Here is a 7,894-nt window from a genome sequence, read left to right as displayed (position 1 = left end):
CTCTCTCTCTCTCTCTCTCTCTCTCTCTCTGTCTGTCTCTCTCTCTGTCTCTCTCTCTGTCTCTCTCTGTCTCTCTCTCTGTCTCTCTCTGTCTCTCTCTCTCTCTGTGTGTGTGTGTGTGTGTGTGTGTGTGTGTGTATGTATGTAGCATGTACATGCCTGGTACCCAAGAATACAAGAAAAAGCTGTTAGACCCTCTTAAACTGGAGTTTCAATAGGTTGTAAATTACCAAGTGGGTGCTGGGAATTCCCATATCCTCTGGAAGAGAGCGTCCAAGGCTCTAAACCTCTAAGCCATCTTTTCAGCCCTGAACACAAACATTTTGAAAATGTCATTTTAAAATGTTGCTAGCTTTATCTTGCAATTCCAAATGAAAAATGGTTCCATGTAATCCAAAGTAGGCAGTTATTTCTACATAATTTAGCTAAATATTATATAACCCTAAACATCATAATTAATCATAAAGACTTCTCAGAATGAGAATTTCTTAGACAATCACAAAGCAGAGTTTTGTTAGAATAGATGTGTCAGTAATTTACAAAAATGCCTATTTTTATACTTGCCTCAAGGTGATCACAAATTGAAGAAGGCAACATATGTGATAAGCAATTCACCTTTTCATAGTAGAAGCTCCTAAATATAAATGCAAAACAGCCGTAACTGCAACAACAACAGCTGCCAGCTAACTCACTACTTTGCTTGTGTTTGGCTGTGGCTTCCAACATGCCATAATACTTAGTTTGCAGATACTAAGTGTAGTCATTAGATAGGTTTTCAAAAACAAAAAGGAGTGAATAATGAGGAACAACTTTACTGGATACAGAGAAATTCAATTAATTGGTTATAATTAGCAAATATGTTTGCTATGGGTAATAAAATGTGTTTAGACATTAAAACTCTGTAGAAGGGACCAGCAGAGAGCCTGGGGCACAGAGCTAGTGAGTTCATGCTGAGTGTACCCAGAGCAGACCAGGCACACAGGCCCTTTTTCCCCTGGACCAGGAGAAAGTCTGGGACACAAGCACAGGAGATTGTGCCAGGAGTTCTGCAAACATAGAAAGTGCTGTGCTCTTGATAAAAGGGTCCTTTCTGGCCCACAGTGAGGGCCTGGCTTCTGTCATCCAGTCTCTGGATCTGCCTGGGACAGGGAGTCCTCAAAGATCACCTCCACAGGTGCTTTCACACCTGGACCAGAGGTGAGCCTCACACATAGGCCTAGGAAGGTGTCACTGAGAGTTCACATAGAGCAGAGAGTGCTGTGCTCACTGAAAAAAAAGGTCCTTTTTGGCCTAGAGAAAGAGCCAGGATCCTGCCAGTGGTGTTCAGAACCAGTGGGCAAAGGGCTGAACTCCCAGAACAGCCTCACAAGAGCTCCCACACCTGAGCCCACAAAGACAAGCTGAGTCACTGCCATCAGAACTCATTGCTTTCCCACAAATAGCTAAACACTCAGAAGGAATTTTCTTCCTGAGCTCACGGGCTCTCAGATCCACGGAAGAGACAGGTGCCAGTCACTGACAACAAGACCACATATATATAAATCACAGATAACAAGATGGCAAAAGGAAAGCAAAAGAACATAAGCAATGTAAACCAAGACAACCTGGCAACATCAGAACTCAGCTCTCTCACCACAGCAAGTAGTAGATTCTCAAACACACCAGAAAAACAAGACTCAGATTTGAAATCATACTTCACAATGATGATGTGGATCTTCAAGAAGCACATAAATAACTCCCTTACACAAATGCAGGAGAACCAGGAGAAATCACTCAAAGAAATACAAGAAAACACAACCAAACAGGTGATGGAGTTAAAAACAGAAATATAAACAATAAAGAAAACACAAAAAATACAACCATGGAGATAGAAAACCTAAAAAAAGAAATCAGAAGTCACAAATGCAAGCATCACCAAAAGACTACAAGAGATGGAAGAGAGAATTTCAGGGGCTGAAGACAATATAGAAAACATAAAAAAAAGAGTAGGAGAAGATGCAAAATCCGAAAAGCTCCTAACCCAAATGTCCAGGAGACCCAGGACACAATGAGAAGACAAATCCTAAGGATAGTAAGTGTAGAGAAGGGTGAAGAATAATAACTAAAAAACAGAGTAAAGATCTTCAACAAAATCATAGAAGAAAACTTCCCTACCCTTAAGAACGAGATGACCGTGAGCATAAAAGAAGCCTACAGAACTCCAAATAGATTGGAACAGAAAAGAAGTTCTTCCTGACACATAATAGTCAAACACCAAGTGTTCAAACAAAGAAAGAATACTAAAAGCAGTAAGGGAAAAAGGCAGACCAATCAGAATTATAGCTGACTTCTCAACAGAGACATGAAAGCTGGACAGACATCATACAGACTCTAAGGGAACACATATGTCAGCCCAGGTTACTATATCCAGCAAAACTCTCAATTACAATAGGTAGAGAGACCAAGATATTCCAGAACAAAACTAAATTTACACAATATCTGAACACAAATCCAGCCCTACAAAGGATAATAGATTAAACACACACACACACACACAAGGAGGGAAAGGACACCCTAGAAAAAGCAAGAAAATAACTAAGCAAGAAACCAAAAAACAGAAAGACACATGGGTATAATTTAACCTCAAACATCAAAAATAACAGGAAATGATAATCATTATTTCTTAGTATCTGTTAACATAAATGGACTCTATTCCCCAATAAAGAGACATAGACTATCAGACTAGTTACATTGCCTCTATCCAGACTAGTTACATAAACAAAATCCAGCATTTTGCTGCATACAGGGAACTCATCTAAGACAAAGACAGATACTATCTCAGAGTAAAAGGCTGGGAAAAAGCCTTGCAAGCAAACAGCCCCAAGAAACAAGCTGAAGTAGCCATTCTAAAATCGAATAAAGTAGATTTTCAACAAAAATTATCAAAAAAGATAAGAAAGGACACTTTTTACTCATTACAGAAAAAAATCTATCAGGATTAATTCTCAATTTTAAACATATATTCTCCAAATATAAGAGCACCCATATCATAAAAGAAACCTTTCTAAAGCTCAAAACATATATTGCAAGACACACAATAATAGTGGGAGACTTCAACACCCCACTCTCATCAATGGACATTTTATTGAGACAGAAACTGAACAGAGACACAGTGAAACTAGCAGAGGTTATGAACCAATTGGAATTAATAGACGTCTACAGAACATTTCATCCTAAAAGAAAAGAATATACCTTCTTCTCAGGATTTCACGGCACCTTTTCCAAAATTGACCATATAGTCGGTCACAAAACAAGCCTAATAGATATAAGAAGATTGAAATACTCCCATGCATCCTATCAGATCACCATGGACTAAGGCTGGTCTTTTGTAACAACAAAGACAACAAAAAGCCCATATACACATGGAAGCTGAACAATGCTCTACTCAACATTAACATAGTCAAAGAAGAAATAAAGAAAGAAATTAAAGATTTTTTAGAATTTAATGAAAATGAAAGCATGACTTACCCAAACCTATGGGATGCAATGAAAGCAGTACTAAGAAAAAAACTCATAGCTCTGAGTACCTCAGAAAATTCGACATAGTACTATCTGAAGACCCAGTTATTCCACTTCTGGGCATATACCCCAAAGATGTTCCAACATATAATAAGGACACATGCTTCACCATGTTCATAGCAGCCTTATTTATAATAGCCAGAAGCTGGAAAGAACCCACATGTATTTCAGTAGATGAATGGATACAGAAATTGTGGTACATTTACACAATGGAGTACTACTTGGCTATTAGAAACAATGAAATTTCCTAGGAAATTCCTAGGAAAATGAATGACGTAAAGAATATCATCCTGAGTGAGGTAACACAATCACAAAAAAAAAGACATATCTTTGACTGCATATCAAAAGCATTCAAACATTCAACTTCACCTTCATAGTCTTTAATAATATGTCTTATATTATTGATTTATTAAACATACATAAGAGAGCCTAATAGATTTAAGAGATGTTATGAATAATAACATCATGTCTTACAGAATAAAAAGAGTTTAAGCCAATTTATTTTGCCCAAATACTTGAACCATATACTTTTTTATTTAATAAAGGCACTTAATGGAAGTGAAACAGGCTGGTTAAATTTGGACTCCAGTGCCAAGCTAGGGAGCCGTAGTTTGAGGATAATTAACTTATCCATGAAAATATAGTAATAAATATGTTTGGGGAGATGGTTTAGCTCATAAATTGTCTGTGGTGTAAGAACTGTATTAAAAACAAACAAACAAACAACAAAACCAAAGTAAGAGCCAACTGTGGAAGTCTGAGGAAATAGAGGGAAATAGGTAGAAACATGAAAAGTCATTAGCCAGCAAAATTAGCAGTAGTCATGAACAGTATTTTAGTGAGAGAGCCTGTCCCCAAAAGTAGACCAAATAACCAGGGAAAGATACATAATCTTGCCTTGAGGCCCCCACAAGTACCCACAAATGCACATGTGGGTACATGCACCACACGTACACCATCAGAAAGGCAGAACAGGGGAATGACAATTGAGTTAGGGGAGAATTCAAAATGTGTGGAATCTTAAAAGTCAGTTGACGAAAGTTTAAGTATAGGTGTCAATAAGATTGCTTAGTGAGTAAAAATGTCTGCTAACAATTCTGACAATGGGAGTTCAATTGTCAGGGCCTTCATGGTAGGAACGGAGAACAGAACCCCAAATATTGTCCTCTGGTCTTTGTATATGTGCCAAGGTACACAGAGACACATATGCTTGCACACACATACAAATATGTAAATAAAGTATAACTTTAAAAAATAAAATTTAAGATGATAGCAAGCAACTCAGCTTTAGAGTTGATAAAAATTAAAATAAAGATGTACAGTAACTACTAGATTTTGCAACACGCATATGTGAGAAGGAGAAAGTAAATCATCAAGTTAAAGTGAAAATTCTAACTGCAATTTGTTTCAAAGTTGAAAACCATGAACATAAACAACCATCTAAATATTCCCTGGAAAAGAGAATATAGGAAAAAAGACTGTAGGGAACACTTTTCCTATAATAATGAATAGGTTTCCATAAATACCAAAATCTAAGAATATAGAAGAGTCAGCAATTAGAACCATGTCTTCAGACAAGGCTACAAAATTTTTTTAAGTTAGACTATGCAAAAAAAAAAAAAAAAAAAAAAAAAAAAAAGAGCCATACATGCTACTAAGGAAATAAGAAGGAAGTGGGGGCCGTGGTGTGGAGGTGTGGACAGGATGACTGAAGACCTTGTGGGAGGTATTCTATTCTCTCGGTGAAATACGGTCATTACCTGAGGGGTGTTAGAGAAGGTGATAGTGAGAATTCTCAGAGAGAGAGAAGTCCTGGGACAATATGAATGAGCTCACTTAAAGAACATTTAAACCTTTTCAACAGTGGGCAACAGTTGAGAATATAGAAATGAATTTAGAAAGAAGGCCATCAAGATTGTCAAGACGCCTACAAGAGAGTGCTATGATTGCTGGCCATAAAATGGAAACAAAGTAAAGAAGAAAAATTCCAAAGGGCTGCAGAACAATATAAAGCTAATAAGGCTAAGCAAAGGGTGCCTCGTCCTTGTTGTATAATAGGAAGTAAATTCAGGGAAAAGATAAAGTTATGATAATGGAGGGAATTGCAGGTATTGATTACATAGGATCCAAAGTGCACATGGGCTTTGATGGTAAATTGATGAGAACTGGTAGTAAATTAGTAAGAAATAACCTCATAAGCATAGGTTTGTGAAAGGACCAGTGTGTGTGAGAAGCTAATCGGATGACTTATCAAAGGTAATACTTCGAAAACAGTTTGGTAACAGCAATGAATAGACAAGAATCAGTACTGAGGGTCCCATTAGGACGTAGCATGCACTAGAATGAGACTAAGCCCTGTCTTACCAACAAGAAAAAAGGGGTTTTCAGAAAAATGGATAAAAGTTAGAAATTTTTGGTTAGAATGGACTGATTTTTTTTCAAGGGTACATAGAAAAGATTTCAGAAGGTGAGGAAAAAGAAAATACAATATGTGCAGTTGCTTGTGTTAATTAGGGTAGGAATGGAAAACTTCAAAAAGAGAATTGTGATTCTAAAGATAAGAATATCACAGCATCACAAGCAGAAGACTTCTTTTTTTATTAGATACTCTGTATTTACGTTTGCCTTTACCCCACCCTGCTCCTATTCCCCCTCCCCCTTCATTTGTCTTCACAAACGTGCACTCCTGATCCCCCTTTCCACCCCATTGCCTTGGCATTCCCCTACATTGGGAAAACATGCCCTCCCTGGAACAAAATTCTCTTCTCACATTGATGCCAGACACTGATATCTTCAGCTACATACACAACTGGATCAATAGGTCTCTCAAAGTGTGCACAGAGGTTAGTGTTTTACTCCATGTGAGTTTTGGAGGGTTTGGTTGGTTGATAATATTGTTCTTCCCATGAGTGTGCAACTCTTTTCAGATCCTTAGGTCCTCTCTTTAGCAACCTCATTGGGGTCCCTGAGTTCAGACCAATGGTTAGCTGCAAGCATGCTCAGCTGTATCTATGACTCTAGATTAGTGCCTGAGGGGACATCTCTGTCTGGTTCCTGCCAGTAAGTACTTTTGGGGATCAGCTATAGTGCTTGGATTTGGTGGCTGCATATGTGGTGGATGCCCAGGTGAGGCGGCTTCTGAGTGATCTTTTCTTCAACCCCTGTTCCTCTATCTGACCTTGCATTTCCTTCAAATAAGATTATTGCCATGGAGTCTATACGGAGTCATCTCTTTTTGCCTCAACAGCTCACTCTACTAAGTACTCACTTGAGTTTCTAGATGTTCCTTCTCACTCTTCTTTACTGGTTGTTTTCATTTGTCCTAACCTAACTTTTGGAGTTCCCCAGTCCTCTCCAGCTTTACTCAGTGACAGACATGCTTGCAAGTTAGAACTTACCTCTAAGCTACAGATACATTGAATTACATGCCTAACGGGGAAAATTCCCTTTGACATCTCTTGGACGTCTCAAATTTTCCATGTTTAAACTAGAATACTCAGTCATCCTGAACTTTCTGCTTCATGTGCCAGTCTTTATCATTAGTGTCACATTGGCATCAGTCTCAGGAGTAAAACGTTTAGAAGAAGAGGTAGATTATTTTATAGAGCAGCAGATGGGTGCCTAGATTGTTCAGTCCTGTCAGCACAGTCTCATAGCTGCTCTGTGTGTGCACACCTTCTTCAGGACAGGTCCCTTTGTGTCCTTATGTCTTGGTCTCTTTACCTCCCAACATTTATCTTTGCTTGCCTTGCACCAATACATCACACAGCACCAAAAGTGAATTCCTTCAATATATATCAAGTCTTATGACTCACTTGTTCTCAAATGTTCAAAATAATAGTTTTAAATGAAAGGTTAGTGAATTTATTCATAATATGTTTATGCTGTGAGAGTTGATAGTCTTTGAAACATAGCAGAGAGTCAAAGTACCATAAAGAAGAACCTGTTATTTTTGAGCCCCAAAGCACAGCTCTGGATAGAAAAAAAAAAAAAAACAAGTTGGGAAAAAATTTATCAAACATTATTCAGCATACTTTCAGAAATTACACATTGATCAGTTTACAAGAAACTCGGATTAAATCAATAGCCCAATGGAATACTTATTAAAATGTAAAAAAATCATAAAAATGTAAATGTAAAATTAAATACATGAAAAGAAATTTCATTCAACTCACAATTCATAGAAATATACTTCCAAAGACAATAAAACACTATTTCCTATTTACCAAACAATCAAGAATGAAAATATGTACTGGTAGTGAATATTCAAGACATAAAAAACAGGCACTCTCAAATAGCTGGGGGGGGGCAGTTTTAAATAACCATTATCCAGGAA

Source organism: Micromys minutus (genome assembly GCF_963924665.1).
Source record: "Micromys minutus genome assembly, chromosome: 18".
Lineage (NCBI taxonomy): Eukaryota > Metazoa > Chordata > Mammalia > Rodentia > Muridae > Micromys > Micromys minutus.
The sequence above is the reverse complement of the archived record's forward strand: the minus strand, read 5'-3'. Positions refer to the sequence as shown.